This window comes from Chrysemys picta, chromosome 2, assembly GCF_011386835.1.
Source record: "Chrysemys picta bellii isolate R12L10 chromosome 2, ASM1138683v2, whole genome shotgun sequence".
NCBI lineage: Eukaryota > Metazoa > Chordata > Testudines > Emydidae > Chrysemys > Chrysemys picta.
This window is the reverse complement of record NC_088792.1, coordinates 85244848-85266393: the sequence shown is the minus strand read 5'-3', so window position 1 is coordinate 85266393 and position 21546 is coordinate 85244848. Positions and strand designations below refer to the sequence as shown.

The 21546-nt window shown below is 45.8% G+C and overlaps 1 long non-coding RNA gene across 1 annotated transcript in view; it reads right to left on the bottom strand.

The window, feature by feature from the left end:
* Positions 1-11483: 11483 nt before the first annotated feature.
* The window catches only part of LOC101931985 (uncharacterized), a 158817-nt gene continuing 148754 nt past the window's right edge, over positions 11484-21546 (bottom strand). The window contains exon 4 of the long non-coding RNA XR_010599166.1: positions 11484-11572. This is a non-coding gene — a long non-coding RNA (uncharacterized LOC101931985). The remainder of the gene's footprint in view (positions 11573-21546) is intronic.

Genomic DNA, 21546 nt, shown 5'->3' with positions numbered 1-21546 from the left:
GGCCAAAAACTGAGGCTGCAACAGAGAAGACAGACCAAAAACTGAGCATGTGGTAGGAGAAAGAGGACTCCAGACTGAGGCTGCTGATGGAGGAGGACCACCAAAGCTATAGGGAATGAGAGAGGTATAAGACTGCTGTGACTTTGGCTTTCAGTAGGACTTAGGAGCCTAAGTGGTGTCCCACTTTCAAAAGTGCGTATTTTGACAGATAAGCCCCATGTTTGTTTGCCTTTTCTGACTAACGGTACGTGACCTGAATACTGTATGTTACTGTATGGCTGTAGTGGATTATTGAAATGTTTACCAGATGCATGTGTTAGTCTAATGCAATAGTAGGGGTGGGGGAAACAAACAGGAAGGCAAAACAATGGCTCCGGCTAAGCAGTCTTGCAGTAAATTCTTGGGGAGTTATTAAGAGTCAATACCTGAGCTATTAGCTGTCAGATGCTACTTCCTTGGCTCCAGCCCTGAGGTCAGGCATTTGGGAGCTGTTTGTACAGAATGGGTGGATAGACAGACCCCACTGGAGTGTCTGAAATAGTTAGGAGTTTCTAACCTGGGATGGAAGGCATAGAAGGCCTTTGGGTAAGAGAGATGCATATAGACCTCTTGTTGTTTTAAATTTCTCTTTTCCTTTCTTAAGCTTAAACAATACTTTGTTCTGAGAAAGCCCTCGTCTTACAGTATTTACCACGGCTTGCAAGCTCTCAAAGGCAAGTCTTGCAGGTGTCCAACCCACTTGAATCTGCTGGTCAAGCACAGTGCTGTTGGTACACACAGTGCTGTAGCCTAGGGTTACCATTCGTCCGGATTCCCCCGGACATGTCGGATTTTTGAAGTAAAAATAGCGTCCGGGGGGAATTTGTTAATGTCCGGACTTCCCTCCCTCCCCCCATGCAGAGCACGCGCGGCTAACAGGGCAGCCGGATGGTGCCACTTACATGTGGCTCCGACAGCGAGAGAGAGTCCCTCCTCCACTTCCCCTCCTCCCCCTGCAGCATAGCTCACTCACTCACTCCCTTCCTCGCTCCCTCCCTGCATTCGCCTCCGGCAGGCTGGAGCTCCTCCCCCGCTGCTGCCCAGCATGCCGGGAGAACGGCTCAGACTCAGCAAGCTCCCAGAGAGCCCTTAGGCGAACCGAAGGCCAACAACAAGGGAGCCAGGGGGTCGGAGAAGGGGCAGGGAGGTTCTGGAGGGGGCAGTCAAGAGACGGGGGGGGGGTCGGGAGTTCGGGGGGGGGGATTTCTGGGGGGGGTGGATAAGGTTTTGGGCAGTCAGGGTACGGGTAGGGGGTAGGGTCCTGGGGGGCAGTTTGGGGGGGTCTTAGGAGGGGGCAGTTAGGGGACAAGGAACAGGGAGGCTTAGGTAGGGGGTGGGGTTCTGGAGGGCAGTTAGGAGCAGGGGTCCCAGGAGGGGGCAGTCAGGGGACAAGGAGCGGGGGGTGTTGGGAGTTCTGGGGGGGGCTGTCAGGGGGGCAGGAGTGGGGAGAGGGATCGGAGCAGTCAATGGGACAGGGAGCAGAGGGGTTTAGATGGGTCGGGAGTTCTGGGGGGGGGCTGTCAGGGGATGGGGAGTGGTTGGATGGGGCATGGGAGTCCCAGGGGTCTGTCTGGGGGTGGGGGTGTGGATAAGGGTTGGAGCAGTCAGGGCACAGGTAGGGGGTAGGGTCCTAGGTGGCCAGTTAGGATGGGGGGAGGGTCTCAGGAGGGGGCAGTCAGGGGACAAGAGGCAGGGAGGCTTAGGTAGGGGGTGAAGTCTTAGGGGGGGGGCAGTTAGGGGCAGGGGTCCCAGGAGGGGGCAGTCAGGGGACAAGGAGCGGGGGGGAGGGTTGGGAGTTCTGAGGGGGGCGGGAAGTGGGTGGGGCAGGGGCGGGGCCAGGGCAGGACAGGGACGGGGCTCCGCCCGTCCTCTTTTTTGCTTGCTGAAATATGGTAACCCTACTGTAGCCCAGCCCGAGTGGGAGAATTGTGGAATTCCACTCCAGGATAGGTGAAGGCACTAGGTCTGATACCTGTAGGGGATGCACTTATAGGCCAGAAGAAGGGTCAGGAGTGCAGCTAGCCCTGTAACAGTGACAAGGCACTTCTGAACATTTTCCTATGGTGCACATCTAGTGGGTGGAGACTACAAGCCTTGTTCACAGTATCCAGCACATGAATGACTGTTTCCACAGGAAAAGCTCAACAAGGACATAAAACATAGCCAGGAACAGCAGCCTATGACTGGATCACCTAAAAGGCACAATAGTGTTCTTATCTACCTCTGACCTGTACAGCTCAAAGTGTGTGATGAAGACCATCCCGATTTCTCTCCCACCCAGAGACCAAATATTGTTATGTTGCTACAATAAGTCACTAAAACCAATCGCTTGGAAGGCTAACTTTTTACCTTTTAGAAAACCTGCCTAAAAATGATTCCAATTCTTTTCTGTGGGATTTGCCACCACACTCCTTTTTAAGGTGACATCAGTTGGAAGGATTTGGCCTCTCTCATTAGTTCTGCTTTGACTTAACTTCGAATCCATTGATTTCAGTGGACTGTACAACAGGCCCTACATGTTGGGCAATATACTGGCTGCGTCTGAGGAGCAACAAACACACATTTTTCAAATCTGCAGTTGTGCTGGGACACTGCTGTCATCCAACATGATACATCAGGACAGACATCTAATGCACTTGTGCTCATATGTCCAAAATGAGGCATCCTTTGATTGAAATGTGTAGGTTTTAATCTTCCACAACAATTACATGCACACTCCTGTCTGAACCTTGTGTACTATGGGTGCATTTCATGAGCACAATATATCACAGGTACTAGCAAACAGGGCTGTCAAACGATTAAAAAATAATCACAATTAATCAAGAGATTAAAATATAGTCACGATTAATCCCAGTTTTATTCACACTGTTAAACAAGAAGAAAATACCAATTTAAATTCATCATGGAAAGATGTCTTCTGGAAAGGTGGTCAAAACATGAAGGTCAAAAATACAAATTTTTAGCATATTTGACACATAGCCAGTGTTGCAAGGTATTTACAATAGTGCCATGCAAATGTCTGTTTTCACTTTCAGGTGACATTGTAAATAAGAAATGGGTAGCATTAACTACTCTAAATGCAAACAAACTTGTTAGTCTGAGCTACTGGCTGAACAAGAAGTAGGACTAAGCAGACTTGTAGGCTCTAAAGTTTTACATTGTTTTGTTTGAGTGTAGTTATGTAACAAAATAATTTTACATTTGTAATTTGCACTGTCATGATAAAGAGATTGCACTACAGTACTTCTGTGTGGTGAATTGAAAAAATACTATCTTTTTACAGAACAAATATTTGTAATAAAAATAAAAAAAGTGACCACTGTATACTTTGTACTATGTTGTAATTGAAATCAATGTTTGAAAATGTAGAAAAACATCCAAAAATATTTATAATACATTTAAATTGGTATTCTATTATTGTTTAACAGTGCGATTAAAACTGCAATCGCTACTATTTTAAAATATCATTTGTTTTGTGTTAATTACTTGAGTTAACTGCGATTCACTGACATCTCTACTAGCAACACATGAAAGTCTGCTTAGTGATTTAGTCCATAGGGAACTGTCTACCTGCTTAGCTGGAGCCAATACAATGTATTGCTTTAAAAAAATAAATAATGAAAAATGGAAAGTTCTGTAGAAGGGTCTGTGAGTATGGAAGATATTTTCATCACTGGCAAGTTGAAAAAGAAATAAATGCTTAAAAATACACAATTAACGATTGCAATCTAATGTAAATCCTCAGCAATATTAACATGGATGTGTGGCAGACATCCATGCACTGGTCAGCTATATGTAGTGTTATTTTCCCCATGGGAAAATAAGAAGTCAGTTTAGGTTTTGTATTATAGTGCAATCATTGGGAATCTAGTGGGTGCATTGCATAACTGCACATTTTGGAGCTATGATACTTATGTAGAGGGAAAGTATGTGATGCATGGGAAATGAGATGTTAACTTTTTATATGAAACTTTCTTTGTGGTATACATATTTATATCTATTAATATTTCATAGTGTGTGAATGGCACCAAATGGTACAGTTAAAGTTAAAAAAACAGATTTATAGCCTTTTGTTATCAGAGATAAATAAGGCTAAGATTTTGTCATGGATATTTTTAGGAAGTCACAGACAGGTCATGGGCAAAAAAGAAAAATTCACAGAAGCCATGATCTGCAGCAGCAGGGAGCTGTGGGGGCCTCCCACCGCCACGAGCTCAGGGATTCCCTGCTGTCCATGGCGGATAGGAGCTCTGGTAGCCCCCCCCACCACCTGGGAGTTTGGGGGGGTTCCCCCACTACACACAGTGGATGGGAGTTCAGGGGTTCCCATGGCAGCTGCCACCTCTGGCGGCCCCCACAGCTCCCAACCACTGCAGGCTGAAGTCACAGAGGTTGCTGGAAGTCATGGATGCTGTGACTTTCATGACCTCTATGACTAAATTGTAGCCTTAGAGATAAATAATCATCTAGAACTCTATCCAGCTGAGCTGAAATTTTCCATTGTCTTTTTTTATGAGCAAAATCTCTACAGCCATTTTATTGTGTTTTATATCTAACATTTTTAATTTGGAAGGAATGTTAAAACTAACTGGAAAGAACTCTAGGTGCATGTAGTGTTTTCTAGGTGCATGTAGTGTTGGAAGAAAGCCACGTCTAATATAGGAAAAGAGGTCATGTTTAAAAATGTGTTAATCATATTTTAACTAATAAGCTTTTAAACCCTAGTATGCACAGGTTAACACTAAAGAGGTGTTAGTTGTGGAGTCGAAGAGAGTCAGCATGTTTTTAAATATCACATTTTCCTAGCCTACACGCACTTGGAGAGAAAATGCTATACGATTCAAGCACAGGCCTGGAAATCAAGAAGTTTGGTTTCTGTTCCCAGAACTACCAGTGACTGTGTGTGATCTTGAGCAAGACAAGATCTCTTTGGGTCTTCACTACGGGGGGGGGGGGGGGGGGGGGTCGATTTAAGATACGCAAATTCAGCTACGCGAATAGCGTAGCTGAATTCGACCTATCAGAGCCGACTTACCCCGCTGTGAGGACGGCGGCAAAATCGACCTCCGCAGCTCCCCGTTGATGGCTTATTCCCACCTCCGCTGGTGGAGTAAGAGCATCGATTCGGGGATTGATTGTTGCGTCCCGAAGAGACGATTCAGGTGAGTAGTGTAGACCTGGCCTTTGTGCTTTAGTTTCTCCATCTGTCAAATATTGTAGTTATGTATAGGGCTTCATCCAGAGGCCATAGAAAGACAACCTATTTCCTTCAGTGGGCCCATAACTCAAGAATCCTAAGACTAAAGATGGTGTAATTCAGGTTTGTAAAGATCTTTGAGATCCATAAAGGGAAGGTGATAGGGCCATGTAAAGTAGACAGTAACAATTACTAATGAATGTGCAGGTATTATTTCTTCTTTACCCATCAATTTTCATTTCACAGTAGCAATAAAGTAGAGATTGAAAGCATTTATCAAATGGCTGAGTCACCCAGCCATTGACTCTGCCTTACAGCAGTGCCTGGGGTGTGCAGTAATTGTACAGAAAAGACATGCTAGCATTGCCTATTCTTGCTTAAGAAATTTACTTTTCCAGTTTGCTTTGTTCACTGGATTGCTGTACTAAATTGTAGATTCATGAGTGTAAATACAATGAGCTATCTATAAACATACATGGTATGACTCAGATACAAATGATTCATATTACAGTTAAACTTCAGTATGAGAAGAAAAACAAAAGAGGTTAATATTTTTACAAATACAGTATGGGACCTCATCCTGTAAACACTTATTTTACTCAGGACTAGTCTCATTGAATAATAGTTACTGACAGGCACAAGTATTTGGATCAGGTCTGTGTTCTGCAAACAGGAATATATATAATCAGGAGGGTTTCTTCTCTGCATGTAGTAATTAAATCATCATTCAAAAAGTAATGGATATTTTGGAAAGGATATTTATGGGAACTTGGTGTATAATTCAAGTCAAGTAATTTATTAAAATGAATTTTGCCTCCTTATGTTTGTGAATTACTGATGAGCAACTGCCATTTAAAAAAAAATTATGGGTGAAATTCACCCATGTGTAGAGGGCCAGTGGATGCCCAGGCACCCCCTTCAGTCCCACGTAAGTCTTCAGAATATCGTATAACTGGGACTGAAATGGTGTCTAGCACTTGTGCTGGGAAGAATTTCACAATAGAGGAAAATAATTAGTTGAATATTATGAAGAATTCTTGTCTGTACCTCATTAGCAAGTTGGTCATTATGAGTAGTGAAAAATCAGAATTCAAGCTGCTTTCCAACAGACTTTCCAATATGATTAATATCACTTCTACCAACATTTCTACCAGTAAAACTCCTACACTAGAGTGTCAGTGGGAAATTGACAAAGTTACAAACACTTTCAAAATAAGTTAAAGATGAATGAATATTTGGACATATATTTTTTGTACTATTACCCAGGTATGGTATTTAAACTGTCATCCAAGCTGTGATGAGTCATAAGAACAGCTATACTGGGTAAGATCAATGGGCTACCTCGCCCAGTATCCTGTCTTCTGACAGTGGCTGGTGCCAGATGCTTCAGAAGGAATGAACGGAAAAGGGGAATTATCCAATGATCCAGCTTCTAGCAATTTGGCTTTAGGAACATCCAGAGCATGGGGTTGTGTCCCTGACTATTGTGGCTAATGGATTCATGGAGAATGGCCATTGATTGACCTACATCATTCTTTTTTGAACTCAGTTACACTTTTGGCCTTCGCAACATCCCGTGGCAACAAGTTTCACAGGCTGACTGTGTGTTGTGTGAAGTAATATGTCCTTATGTTAGTTTTTATACCTGCTGCCTATTAATTTCATTGGGTGACCCTGGTTTGTTCGTTATCTGAACTAACACTATCTTGTTCACCTTCTCCACACCATTCATGATTTTAATAGCCCTCTATCCTATCTCCCCTCAGCAGTCTCTTTTCCAAGCTGACCAGCGATGGCCAAGACTTGTTTTTCTACATTTCTGCAAGACACTTATGCAGACAGAATTTTACAATTTTCTACACCTACTTACTAGGATTTTTTCCCCCACTGGAATGAGTTTGAGTATAGCTGCTATTTTTGTACCTCAATAGGCTGTTAAAGAGAAGCAGAACTTAACATACTTTATAAACAGGAGGGAAATGAATCAATACCACCTTTCCAGTTTAAGAATCCTCAGCTACATGCTGTCAATAGAAGTTAAATATAGATGTATCAGAGATTAGGATTTGGCCTTAAACTGCAGTTATAGGTTTCAATTTCTCTCAGTTACACCAGTACAAATCAAGACTAACTCCATCGACTACACATGGCATTGGGACATTAAGGTCAAAGGATTTACATCAGCATTACAGAGCATAATTTGGATCAGCCTGTATGTACTCCAAGTCATGCCTGCTTTCTTTAGCAACTAAAAGATTTCCCTTTAAGCTGCTGTTTGCATTGCAGAATTCCTATATCTCTGGGAGAATGAGTTGGATTATTTTCTATTGCTTACACGGATCATCACTGTTGTTCACTGTCACATGCTACCTTCCAGTTCTGGGAGCTGAGGCTTGCAGACCCCAGTGGAAGTTTTGGGAGGCATGTTAGAGAGAGTCATGCTGTTAAAGAGCAGAGAAAGTAGATCAATCTGCTGACAGACCACAAGCCTGGGTGTCCGTTGTCATCTAGGATATGGAAGATGTTAATGCGGCACTGTTTTTTATACACCCTGTGAATACATGCATGTTTCTGACAACCTCAGCAGTGCTGTCATGAATCCTAATTTGCTTGAGGACCCCATGGAAGAGATGTAATATATGGTGCATGTCATGATAAGCTAGGATTACCATATTTCAACACTGAAAAAAGAGGACACTCCATAGGGGCCCTGGCCCTGCCCCAACTCCACCCCTTCCCTACCCCTGGCCCCGCCCCAACTCTGCCCCAGCCCCGCCCCTTCCCCAAAGCCCCTGCCCCAACTCTGCCCCCTCCTCTGAGCACCCTGCATTCCCCCTCCTCCCTCCCGCTCTGATCTTGGTTGGGGGTTGCTAAGTGCTTCCCTGCTTCCTACTCGCCCTGCAGCCCCCCTGCCCCTGCAGCCTCTGTGACCCCTGCTCCCCACTCACCCTGCAGCCCCTGCACCCCCCGCCCCTGCAGCCTCAGCGCCCCCGCCTGCCCTGCCCCTGCGCCCCCCTGTCCCTGCAGCCTCTGTGACCCCTGCTCCTCACTCGCCCTGCACCCCCCAGCCTACCCTGTCCCTGCAGCCTCTGTGACCCGTGCTCCTCACTCGCCCTGCAGCCCCTGCACCCCCCCTGCCCCTGCAGCCTCTGTGACCCCTGCTCCTCACTCGCCTGCAGCCCCTGCACCTCCCCGCCCCTGCAGCCTCTGTGACCCATGCTCCTCACTTGCCCTGCAGCCCCTGCACCCCCTGCTGCCTCTGTGCCCCCCACCTGCTCTGCCCCTGCACCCCCCCGCCCCTGCAGCCTCTGTGACCCCTGCTCCTCACTTGCCTGCAGCCCCTGCACCCCCCGGCCCTGCAGCCTCTGTGACCCGTGCTCCCCACTCGCCCTGCAGCCCCTGCACCCCCTGCCGCCTCTGTGCCCCCCACCTGCCCTGCCCCTGCACCCCCCTGCCCCTGCAGCCTCTATGCCCCCGTCTGCCCTGCTCACCTGGTAGCCTCTGCCTGCTGGGGGCTTCAGATGCTCTGCAGCGCGGGTCCCTGCATCCCCGGCCGCAGCTTCCTTCCTGCCGCCAAGTGCGTTCCCCGGCCTGTCTGTCCCCACCGGAAACAGCTCCCGTGGCGCTGGATTCCAAGCTGCGCGGGGCAACAGGGCCACAGGAAGGGTCCCCCAGTGGCCGGAGGGTCCCTGCCCATGAGGGAAGCCCGAGCCTCCCCCCCCCCCCTCGTTCCCCGCCTGAGCATTGTAGCTGGGGCAGCTGGGTTGCGCTGCGGACCTGGCGGATCGTGCTGGGCGGACACTGGCTTATGCCTCCCTATTTCCCTGGACATGTCCGGCTCTTTGGAAATTCCCCCCGGACGGGGATTTGAGCACCAAAAAGCCGGACATGTCTGGGGAAATCCGGACGTATGGTAACCCTATGATAAGCCACATTACAACACAGCAACTAGATTGGTTTTGCTGTTGGAAAGGCTCAGCACTAAGAAATGAAGCAGCTGGAAGACCTGATTGAATCAATTTGGCTGGTCAGAATGAGCTGTCTGCCAGATATGCTGTCTGTTTTAAGGTCTCAAAGAATAACTCCATGCTGAGTATAGCTTGATTCTGTTTATCAGCCCCCAAGTCACATTGCACAGGAGAGAAAGTTGTTGGCCAGATTTACACTGCATTGTCCACAGATAGATGTGTGTGAATGCCAGTCCGACAGCACCTTGAAAGCGATAGCAAATTTTGTCCCTTTGGTAGGATCTATATTCTAACTAAATTCATAACCAAATTAAGTAGGATCTACTCCAGTTCTGAGAAAGAACTATGAATAGTATAACTTTGCCTGGGTCTGAAATGAGAGACCCTGTGATCTGATAGGTATTAGAGAAGGTGAATCTTTTTCTATTTCCCATTTTCTCTCCATGGGACAAACACATAGAGAAAGACTCCATGTTGCTTAGCAACCCCCTACAATGTTGAAGGAAATTAGTCAATACAATTCTGAATGAAATCTGCAACAATCCACACAAAAAAACCAACCCCCCCCCAAACCAAACCAAAACAACAACAAAACAAAAACAAAAACACTGCCCCCTGCCCAAAACTCACCACTATCTAGAGGACTTAGAGGAAAACCAACATTAGTTCTACTTTCCCTAGTTTGTTCCAAAGTCACATTAGCCTGGTGTATCACGCTGTCTAATGTGAACGATTATGGAAGTGGGGTTTTTTGAGGTGGCACGGGTGGGTCTGACGTATTCTAGGACAGTCCAAATTAATAGCCTACTTTGAATTTAAACAGAGCTGGTCATTACAAGTATTCTTTATGCATTTAGCCCCGCTTTTTGGTGAGTGAATCATTTGCAGGCCAGTCTTGATTTATGTTTATGTAGTTATTGGCTCAGCTCCTCACCTGGCATGAATAAGCACAATTTCATGGACTTCAGTCAAGCAACACCGATAACAATTGAGGAAGTGGCCCATTACTTGTAAGTACTGTATACACCAAGTCTTCATCCTAGGAGTTGCTTACCAGATATGTAAAGCAAATTATATTTGTTATTCCTGGTGTATGATTGGGTACATAAATCACATGGTATTTCTCATCCCTGATTGGGTGACTGAACACATAAAAAATGTTTACTTCAGGCTAATGTGACTTCGGGACAAAACAAGTATAATTATTCTTAAATTTCCTATAAATCCTCTTGATACATTTTTTTGTGTGTGGATTACTGCAGCTTTAATTCAAAAGGGAAGGGTAAAAAGAGGGACAATATGAGCACTCATCACAAAATTGAGATGTTGAGAACAAAATCAATCAAGGAACTAAAGGACATGAAGTGACACAATGAGGGAAAGTGAAGGCAGATGCATTTGGGGTATGTGTGTAAAAAAAGAGAGGCAGCTGATAGTAATGAATATATTTCAGAAGCTAGGCATTATAGAAAGGATAAGGGAAGCAAAGGGACAAAAGGAGAAATGTATGGCCAGTAGAGTTAAGAAACAATAAAAAGGATTTTTTAAAAAAAGTTATAATGGGAATAAAATGAATCCTAACAATGGAATTGGTCCATTACTAGATGGAAATAGTAAAATCAATAATAATGCAGAAAAGGCAGATGTGTTCAATAAATATTTGTTATGTATTTGGGGGAAAAGCCGATTAGTCATGTCATATGATAACACTTTCTATTTCACTAGTATCTCAGGAGAATGTTAAACAGCAGCTACTAAAATTAGTACTTTTAAAATCAGTGAGTCCAAATAACTTGCAGCCAAGTTTTTTAAGAGAACTGGTTGAGGAACTCACTGGACCATTAATGTAGATTTCGGATACCTCTTAGAACACCAGGGAAGTTCCGGAAAACTGGAAGAAACCAAATATTGGCACAACATTTAAAAGGGTACATGGAATGACCCGGCTAATTATAGACTTGTCATTCTGACATTGATCTCGTGTAAGATAATGGAGAGGCTGATATGGGACTCTATTAATAAACAATTAAAAGGCAGGTAATATAATTAAAGCCAATCAACATGGGTTTCTGGAAAATTGATCCTGTCAAACTGATAATTTTAAAAAAATTAGATTACAGGTTTAGTTGATAAAGGCAATTGTGTTGATGTAGCACACGTAGACTTCTGTAAGGCATTTAACTTGGTACCTCAGGACATTTTGATTTAAAAGATAGAAAGGTATAAAATTAACATGGCACATATTATGTAACTGATAGGTCTCAAAAATGTAATTGTACATGGGGAATCATTAAATGGGTGTGTTTCCAGTGGAATCCTTCAAGGATCTGTTCTTTGCCCTAGGTGATTTAGCATTTTTATTAATGACCTGGAATAAAATATAAAACCACTGATAAAGTTTGAAGATGACACAAAAATTTGGGAAGTAGTAAATAGTTAAGAGGATAGGTCACTGGTACAGAGCAATCTGGACCACTTGGTAAGCTGGACACAAGCAAATAATATGAGTTTTAATATGGCTAAATGTAAGTATCTAGGAACAAAGAATGTAGGCCATACTTACATGAAGGGGCATTCTATCATGGGAAACAGTGACTGAGAAAGATTTGGGGGGAGGAGGGAGTCATGGTGGATAATCAGCCTAGCAAAAGCTCCCTGTGTGATGCTGTGATGAAAAGGGCTAATGTAATCCTTAAATGCATAAATGGGCATTTCAAGTAGGAGTAGAGAGGTTATTTTACCTCTTTTATCTGGCACTGGTGTGACTGCTGCTGGAATACTATGTCCAGTTCTGGTGTCCACACTTCAAGAATAATGTTGATAAATTGGAGAGGATTCAGCCAAGAGACATGAGAATGATTAAAGGATTCGATAATATACCTTTAGTGATTCAACTCCTTGAGTTTATCTATTTAGCTTAACAATAAAGGTTAAAGGGTGACATGATTACAGTTTATAAGTTACTATATGGGGAACACACATTTAATAATGGGCTTTTAAAATTTAGCAGAGAGAGGCATAAAAATGCAATGGCTGGAAGTTGAAGCCAGGGCCGGCTCCAGGCACCAGCCCACCAAGCATGTGCTTGGGGCAGCACCTGGAGGGGGGGCGGCGCAGCGCGGCGCGGCGCTCTGGCCACTGGGGAGAGCGGAGCCCCGGCCGGGCTCTCCGCCCTCCTCCCGTGGGGCAGCGGCGGGAGGCTTTTTTGCCTGGGGCGGCAAAAAAGCCAGAGCCGGCCCTGGTTGAAGCTGGACAAATTCACACTGGAAATGAGGTGTTATCAGTGAGGGTAAGTAAGTTTTTCCAGTCACTGAATTTTTAAGTCAAGATTTAATGTTTTTCTAAAGATATGGTCTAGGAATTATTTTGGGGATGTTCTATCACAATTGTCCCTTCTGATCTTGGAATCTAGGATGATGAATTTAGAAGGAATTTTTGGACAATCATTGGTGCAAAAATGAATGAAACATTCAGGGGTATTTGTAAAAATGCTCACAAACACCAACTGGTTTTCCAAATGCTCAAGAATAATGATTAATAGGACTTCCTCCAAATCATAGCAAGCTGAAATTGGTGCTTTTATTCATAGAATATATTCACATGCCTGTTTTTGTTTTACTGTTAAAACATTTGTTACCATAACTCAGAATTAGAGCTGGTCCGGTTGTATTTGTGAAGTGAGAATATGGAAAAAATGGCACTGGTTAGCTGTACCAATAAAACCTGATGCATTTATGACTGTTTTAACATTGCCAAGTGCAGTGGAAGGGATGACCAGTCTCAGCCTATTTCTTTAGACCAGGTTAGCTCCCTGCTTTAAAGGAAAAACAGCAGATGTGTACTCTTGCTTCTCTCTCGGCAAACTATTCAATTCAGAATCAAGGCCCAAGTTAGGTCCTGGTTCTGCATGAATGGAACTTCTTGCTCATGCAAAGAACTATTGAAACAGCTGGGGCTTGACACATGTACACAGTGATCTGAAAGAGTACCTCCTCCCGCCCAATACATTCCTTTACTGCTCCATGATCTTATATGTAGTTTTAAAAGCTACAATAGATAATGCTAATCCAGTGCGATTTCTAGATCTACACTTTCAGGACTTCACATTTCTGCATTCCTGAATGTTTGGTCTAGTGTTATGAACTGGCCTTTTAAAGATATTCATTATTTTCCCCCTTCATTGACTGTCCTGTAGCTTTAATTCAGGAGAGACAGGGATGTTTACACATTAACAACAAGTTGTGTGGATATACCAGCTTGTTATAATTCATAAACTACACACACACAGATCACTTTTCCTTGATATTAGCACAAATTTAGCTGACTTGAAAAACAAAACACTGGAGTTTGTGTGGGTTTTTTTGTAAATCATCTGAATCCCAGCCACACAAAAGAAAACTTTCTAATTGATTCTTGAGCTATAAGTCAGCCAGGGAAAACATTTTATAAAAAAATCCCTAGCTTTGATTTTTCAATCTTCTGTTCTGATAATCCACCAGCAACTCCCTCCTACTCTTTTGTTTTTCCATTATATATAATATTTTGTTTTAATTAAAAAAAAAATCATTAGGAAAACCTACAAAACTAGAGGTCTTGAGAGCACAACTTTGTTTTTTCCCTTTAGACTTTAGCAATTTGCTTTCTACAATATTGTGGTGTGTAAACTCCCTTACCATTTGTGTTTAATGTAGAGCAGTTCACCATACTGCATGCTAAGGAATTATGCTGGCTAAGTCTCACTTTCAGCACTATGGAAAGATTGAACATCTCAAAGCTGAACCTATATATCTTGTGGGAGCAATGGTCAGCCAGAGGATGAGAGAGTTCAAGATATTTATTAGTGTTGATCTCTGTAGCCCACCAGCAGGGCATGCTCGCTACTAGCAGTGTGATACAACATAGCTGGCATCTGATATGAAAAGCATTAAAAAAAAATTTAAAAAGGGAGGAGGAAGGATTCCTTTGACAGGAACAATTTGTGTTGTTGGCATATTTGGTATTACCTGTCAGTAGTTTATTTAAAATTCAGCTCAGTAACTATGGGCCCCTCAGAGGTCAGAATTTCAGAAAAATTCTGAGGGGGCAAAGTTGTGTCAGCATATAGAACATTCTATGTGATTATATCATATCCTGCAAAGTCAGGGGAGCAAAATGGAAGACATATAGGCCAATCAAAAGTCTGGGGAGGCAAACCAAGGTTGGGGGCAACTGCCCCCTTGCCCAATAAGGCCAGAGCCATCACTTGCTATCTCCACACCTGTGCAATTGAACCAGGGGATCCTCTTACAAAATACTGAAAATTTGTAATGTGGACAGGACCATAATTATGTCCCATCCCAGGACTAAAGTCTTGGCTATGCCAAAATTCTAGCCCTTTCATTCAGTCTGGTTGCATCATGGTTAATTGCCTTCCAGATTAAGGGCCAGATCCTCAGTTGGTATAAATTGACACAGCTCCATTAGCTTCCAGTTGAAGAAGTGACCTTACAGGTCAGGGACCAATCATGCTGTAACCCAGTCAATTGTTTGGCAGGATAGGGACCTCACTGCAGGTTAAACATGTTAAGGAACACTCTAGTTTTAAGTAAAACATTTAGATGTTTAATTAAAAAAAAGAGTGCGGTCTTAGACAGGTACTTACCAAGCATAGCAAAAATGGTATTTTCATTATTTCTTTTTAAATGTTAATGAAAATGGTGAGGGGTTGAGTTAGCTTACCGACCCCCACCCACTCTAATAAAGCATTCTCCTGCCTCAGTGCTGTGAATCCAAACGCAACAGTGGTGTGTTCAATTTGTGAGAATCAGGAAGGGGAACTGGCAAAAAAACCCTGATCACTATTTGCATTATTCAAGATGAGCAGAATGGTGAAAACCAGCATTCAGAGCACAGTCCAGGTGGGAGGGGAGTTTCCCAGCAAGAGAATAAGAAGTCAGTTGGGATCTAGACAAAGGTTGTAACCTGCATCCTCTCAATTCCACGTGCCAGCAGAATCCCTCCTGCCTCTTGTCACAGCACCCTCTATCAGCTCTTCCTGTACCCATAGAAGTGATCGGACGTCTTTCTCCACCCTGTGAGATGGGGGAAGAGGTGCATGTACACAACGGGGTCAGAGAAAGCTAATGGCCTGAGATCCATTGGAAATTCTGGGTCCAGCTGCAGAGTTTCTGTCCTTCTGTGGTCTTAGGAAAGCCTCCCCTTGCAACACTTCCAGTGTGGTCGTGCTGTCTTTGGTTCCTACATAGTAGCTGTGTTCTGTAACTCCTGTAGTGAGTAGGGTTACCATATTTAAAAAATAAAAAAAGAGGACACTCCAAGGAGCCCCGCCCCTTTCCCACCCCCAGACCTGCCCCAACTCCGCCCCTTCCCCAAAGTCCCCGCCCTAACTCCCCCTCCTCCCTCCCAGCCATGTGAAAAGGGCTGCCCAAGCGCTTCCGGCTTCACAGTTTGCCGGGCAGCCCCCAGACCCTGCGCCCCCGGCCGGCGCTTCCCCAGCGCAGCTGGAGCCTGGGAGGGGAAGCGCCCAGCCAGGGACGCAGGGTCTGGAGGCTGCCCGGCAAACCGTGAAGCCAGTAGCTCTCAGGCTTCGGGCAGCCCCCATGCCTCCAAACCCTGCGCCCCCGGCCAGGCACTTCCCCTCCCGGGCTCCGGCGGCTGCTGTGCTCCCTGAACTCCTGGGCTCTGTAAGCACCGAGCTGCCCGAGCAATACCGGCTTCGGGCAGCCCCCATGCCTCTGGACCCTGCGCCCCCGGAGCCCGGGAGGGGAAGTGCCCGGCCAGGGGCACACGGTCCAGAGGCATGGGGGCTGCCCGAAGCCGGTAGCGCTCGGGCAGCTCGGCTCTTACAGAGTCCAGGAGTCAGGGAGCACAGCAGCCCCCGGCACCCGCTCTAAGGTAAGCCAGGGAGTATTTTTCCCGGACATGTTCGACTTTTTGGAAATTCCCCCCGGATGGGGGTTTGATTACCAAAAAGCCGGAAATGTCCGGGAAAAACCGGACGTATGGTAACCCTACTAGTGAGGGCACCCAGAATATACAAGATGAAGGTATCTGCTTCAGGCATTATTAAGTGATGAGAGGTTTCCGAATAGGAGGGAACATGCCACATAGAGGGACCGTTCTACAGCTCCTCCAGGATTGTAGAGTTACACACAGGGGATATTGGCAGCTATGTACAGAGAGGTAACATATGAAGCCTTGTCTTACTCTCCGGGTTTCCCACTTTGTATCATGCAATTGCATCAAGGACCAGGGGAGGAAATATAGAGGCCGTATGAATTAGACAGTGCCCAAAGGAGAACTAGCATGGTATCCCTTAGTATTGGTAAAAATGTAACTATACTCATTTAGCTCCTCTTTGACAGACTAGGCCAAATCTGGAGGCCTTAATCAGCCTTTAAAAACAACAACAAACCTCCCCCCCGCACCCTCCAAAAAAACAACAACCCCTCAGTCCTTACTCAAGTAAACACCCAAGTTCATTGGGAGTTTGCTGAGTCAGGACCTCAGACTTGGTCCACAGAGAATATGAACTGCATAGCTCACTGGGAGCCTAATCTCCCCTACCAGGAGTATTATGTATTTATTTGGCAGATAGAATGCTAAGAGGGGCCTTAAGACATATCAGTGAAACATAAAAATATGAAACGAGAGACCAGAAGCTCATTTAGATGCTTTTCAGCCACTTGCTGCTGTAAGATGGGCGGGGGAGGGAGGGGGAGGTGAGAGGAGATCTGTGTCTGGCAAAATGGAATTTTAAGGGTGTCAGCTAGAGAATGATGAAAATATCTCAGTCAAGTGACAAGAAGCCAGTGGCACATCAAATAGCAAAGGAGGACTATGCAGATAACAGTTGTCTGACAAGGGAACAGCTTCCGCTGATTGGATGCCGTCTCCAAGGAACGTGGACTGATTCTTTGCTTCCTGACCTTGAAAATGGAAATAATTTTAGAGGCAGCGTTCTCCCATTTGCAGAAGTGTAAGCACATTTGTTTCTTTCAAATTCATTTGGATACATATGACAGAGTCCATGAGAGGGGAAGGTTACTCCTCATTTATCAGAGAGTGTTTTACTGTCCCCACAGGGGCCAGCTGCAGTTTTTAATATAAGTGACAGATTTAAGTTCTGGGGTTGACTTTTGTCTCACATAAAAGATGAGACAAAGGCTGAGGACATGGCTGAGATCCTGGGGATAGGAGGGAGATATGTTCTGAGCAAAATTTTCTCACACATTGGGTGTATGTTTGTGTGGGGAGGAGAGAGGAAGAGTGACACGTTGTGGGGCTGAAGTCAATGCTGGGGGAAGAGTGAAAATAAAACAGCATAATTTCACTGGCACGCTTCCAGCTAACCTAAGCAAACAAGAGGGAAGTCTGAATATCACAGCATGCTTATAGCAGCCATCCTAAATTTTCCCCATTCAGAATTCTTAAAGGAAACTCTATACAAACAAGTATTTTCTTTGCTTATTACCAAAGTAAACAGAATTCTGCCAGGAATTCTGGCCATACCTCTGAGGATTGCTCTTCACTAAGGTCTAGAACTTGCAAGGAACTGAGCACTTCTTAAACACTGCTGAGCACCCGTATCTCCCACTGAAGTCCCTGGGGGTTGATGGTACTCAGTGCCTTTCAGGATCTGTAGAATCTCTGACTAGGTGGGGCAAGGCTGGGCCCTTTTAATTTGATATCCTACTTGTCCATGCTCACCATTTTAATACAAAGTATAGTTGCAAGATGAAAAGAGGATGATTAAAATGTCCATTGTGGTTTATTGAACTGAACTCAATTTGCAGCAGCCTATATTCTGTCCCTATCTCACTCACTACCCCTTTCAGCCAAGATGAATGTAGGGCTACGTTTATATATGTTCATAAGATTAAGTTAGACAAGTTTATGGAGGGAATGGTTTGATGGTAAAACATATTAGCTGAGGAATACCAAGCAATGGTAGGTAAACAGTATAATGGCTAACAAGGGTCAGGCTGGAGACTCTTGCCTACATGCTCGGGGTCTGACTGATCGCCAGATTTGGGGTCAGGAAGGAATTTTCCTCCAGGGTAGATTGGCTGAGGCCCTGGAGGTTTTTCGCCTTCCTCCGCAGCATGGGGCAGGGATCTCTAGCAGGAGGGTTCTCTGCCAATTGAAGTCACTAAGACACAGGATTTAGGGACTTCATCAGCAGAGTCAAGGAAAGGGTAGGGACGGTTTTGTGGCCTGCAGCATGCAGGGGGTCAGACCAGATGATCATAATGGTCCCTTCTGACCTTAAAGTCTATGAGTCTATGAGTCTATAATCAGTGCTTCAACTGCCTGAGCTCTTCTGCTGGACTAAGCACACTGCAGACCAGCAGGGGAGAGCAAAGTAGGGTTACCATCCGTCCGGGTTTCCCCGGACATGTCCGGCTTTTTCAGCGTTAAATGGCCGTCCGGGGGGATTTCTAATCAAGTAGAAATGTCCGGGATTTCCCCCTTCCCCTCATGCGGAGTGCGGCGCGGCTGATTGGACGCCTGGCCTGATTGAAAGCCGCTCGCAGCCACTAGGGCCTCTAGCAGCCAGAGTCCCTCCCCCTCCCCCGCTCCCTCCTCCCTCACAGAGCAGTGTGGCTGTGTTTGATTCCAGGTGGAGCCTGCATTTCTCCCTCTGCTGAGTGAGCGGGGGGAGTAGGGCAGGCGGCGGGGGGTGTGTGTGTGTGTAGAGGCTGCAGGGGCAGGGCAGGCAGGGGGCGCAGAGGCTGCAGGGCGAGTGGGGAGCAGGGGGCACAGAGGCTGCAGGGGCGGGGGGGTGCAGAGGCTGCAGGGCGAGTGGGGAGCAGGGGGCACAGAGGCTGCAGGGGCGGGGGGGTGCAGAAGCTGCAGGGCAAGTGGGGAGCAGTGGGGCACAGAGGCTGCAGGGGCGGGGAGGCACAGAGGCTGCAGGGTGAGGAGGAGCAGGGCAGGCAAGGGCATAGGGGCTGCGGGGCGAGTGGGGAGCAGGGAAGCACTTAGCAACCCCCAACCAAGATCAGAGCGGGAGGGAGGAGGGGGAATGCGGGGTGCGCAGAGGAGGGGGCAGAGTTGGGGCAGGGACTTTGGGGAAGGGGTTGGAATGGGGGCAGAGAAGGGGTGGGGTTGGGGCGGGGCCGGGGCCGGGGCCGGGGAAGGGGCGGAGTTGGGGCCGGGGGCGGGACCGGCGCCCCGTGGAGTGTCCTCTTTTTTAAATGTTTGAATATGGTAACCCTAAGCAAAGTGACTTCACTTTTGCAGTTCTGGTTCCAACAAGGGGTTCAGCCTCCAGCATAGCTATGTCCTGTGCATGGGTCTAAATTCCACCCTGTTTGATGCAGTTTCCAAGGGACTAGCTGTCAGCCCACAATGGGTGGAGAAGAGCATGCTCTGGCCTCTCCCACCAGAACCAGGTCCCCAGCATGCACCTGCACCGAGGGCTGCTAGGAAGGGGGCTGTTCTGCCAGCTCTAAGTCAGATAGATCAGATTATTCTCCAGTGGTGCAATCCAGCTAATTTATGGGTGGAATAAAGGATCTGGGGTTTTTGGAGCAGCTAATTAAGGGTGAAATGCTAGAGGTAGAGGTGCAATGAAAGGCACATGACAGCATCCTGGGTGCACTGTGGAATGGCCCACTCCTAAGTGCAGAGGTGCACCTGGGACACAGGCCCACAAACATACATGCTGTATGGCAGAAACCACCACCCATGGCCACTATTCCTGTCCCTATCCTGCAGTAGATAAGTCCCAGCTACAGTAAGTTGGAGCTGAAGGGTCTGTTCTTCAGGTACTCCAGTAACGCGTACACGAGGCTGCCTACTCAAACTAGCTGAAGTTCACTACTGTGCAGAAGGCCAGTACGAGCCCTCAAAGCAGGCACTGAACAGAGGCAACTTTCACCTGTTAGGTGCTCTTTTCCACAGATTCCACACAAAGTGGGGTATTAGACACATTTTTCAAATTTGCTGTCTTTTGACTGTTCTCTCTCAAGCTTTCTGAAACTGGAATGTTATTTAAAACTGGGTGAAGCAGAACCAGGACACATGACCTACATAAAGGGGCATCAAGCACAGACAATCACCTTAGGAGGGCTGTACTAGACTTTAAGAATAACGTGTTCTTTAGTTAGACATGGCAAAGCAGAGTGAGTGAAAGTCAGATATTTTCCCAGCTTCTTTGTGGGGATGACAGCATGTTGTCAGGATTGGGCTGGGTCCTAAAGAGAACCTCTGTGCGTTCATAAGGTTCCCTTGGCCTAATTGGAACTGGTGCACCACGGGGAGAAAAAGCTACAAAATTGTTTTTAAGCTCTGAGCAATTATAACATCCCTTATAGTGCCAGTATCACTAAGAGGATTTGTGCAGGATTATATCTAATATTAACATGTTCTAATGCTGCACAAACACCACAGTCCACAGCAGGCCTGATTCTTCAAAGTCATCCAAATTTGGGAGAAGAGGGGGGGAAAAGAATCAAAGATGGGGGAACTTTAGCTGTAATGTCATTTCTTGATTTTTTTTTTTAAAGTAAAGAATAAGTCTTAAATTAATGTTACAATTTACATGTGAAATTAACAAAAGTAAGGAAACTCAAAGTTACCCAGCTGCCACTTCAACCTCAGCTCACCCTGTTGTACAGAGATATTGTAAAGGTCTCAGAATAACATGTGATCACATATGGCATAGTACTAAGGCTCAACAGGTGACTGAAGGATGGAACAAAGATCCCTAATGCTGAATTTTTGTATCTCTAGGTTTAGATTTTTTTTAAAATTTATTTTAAGAAGGCTAAGTAGTCCTTTCTTTCAGGATTATTTTAATTGTAATATGATGGAGTGGGTAGACCACAACTGGTTTAGGGAGAAAATTAGCCTGCCCCTAAACAAGGGATTTATATGGGTCTGCCCTCAGTGTAGGGATTTCAGAGGCGCAGGGCTGTACGCAGCTAGTGATCATCTCACCCTCAGAAAGATGGAAGTGACAGTTTATATGAATGGCAGGAAGGATGGCATTGTGATTAAGGTTATAGACTGGGAGTCTGGAGATATTGCTTCAGTTCCTGTTCTGCTACAGACGGTGTGTGACCTTGGGCACTGCACTTCATCTCTGTACCTCAGTTCCTCAGCTGGTAAAACCGGAATAGCATTTTCCTGCCTTATTGGCCGGGGGGGGGGGGGGGTTGTGAAAATACCGGGGGTTCTGAGCACCTTGTAATTAATGTAATGGGGGCTATATGGAGTACCTCAGCTAGATAGAAGGGAGAGGACATGGAAATTGTGGAGCTAGAGGGAGAAGAAACTGAATTTAGAGCCTCTGTGCCCAAACTTGGAAGCCAACAGCAGCTGGAAAAGGCTCAG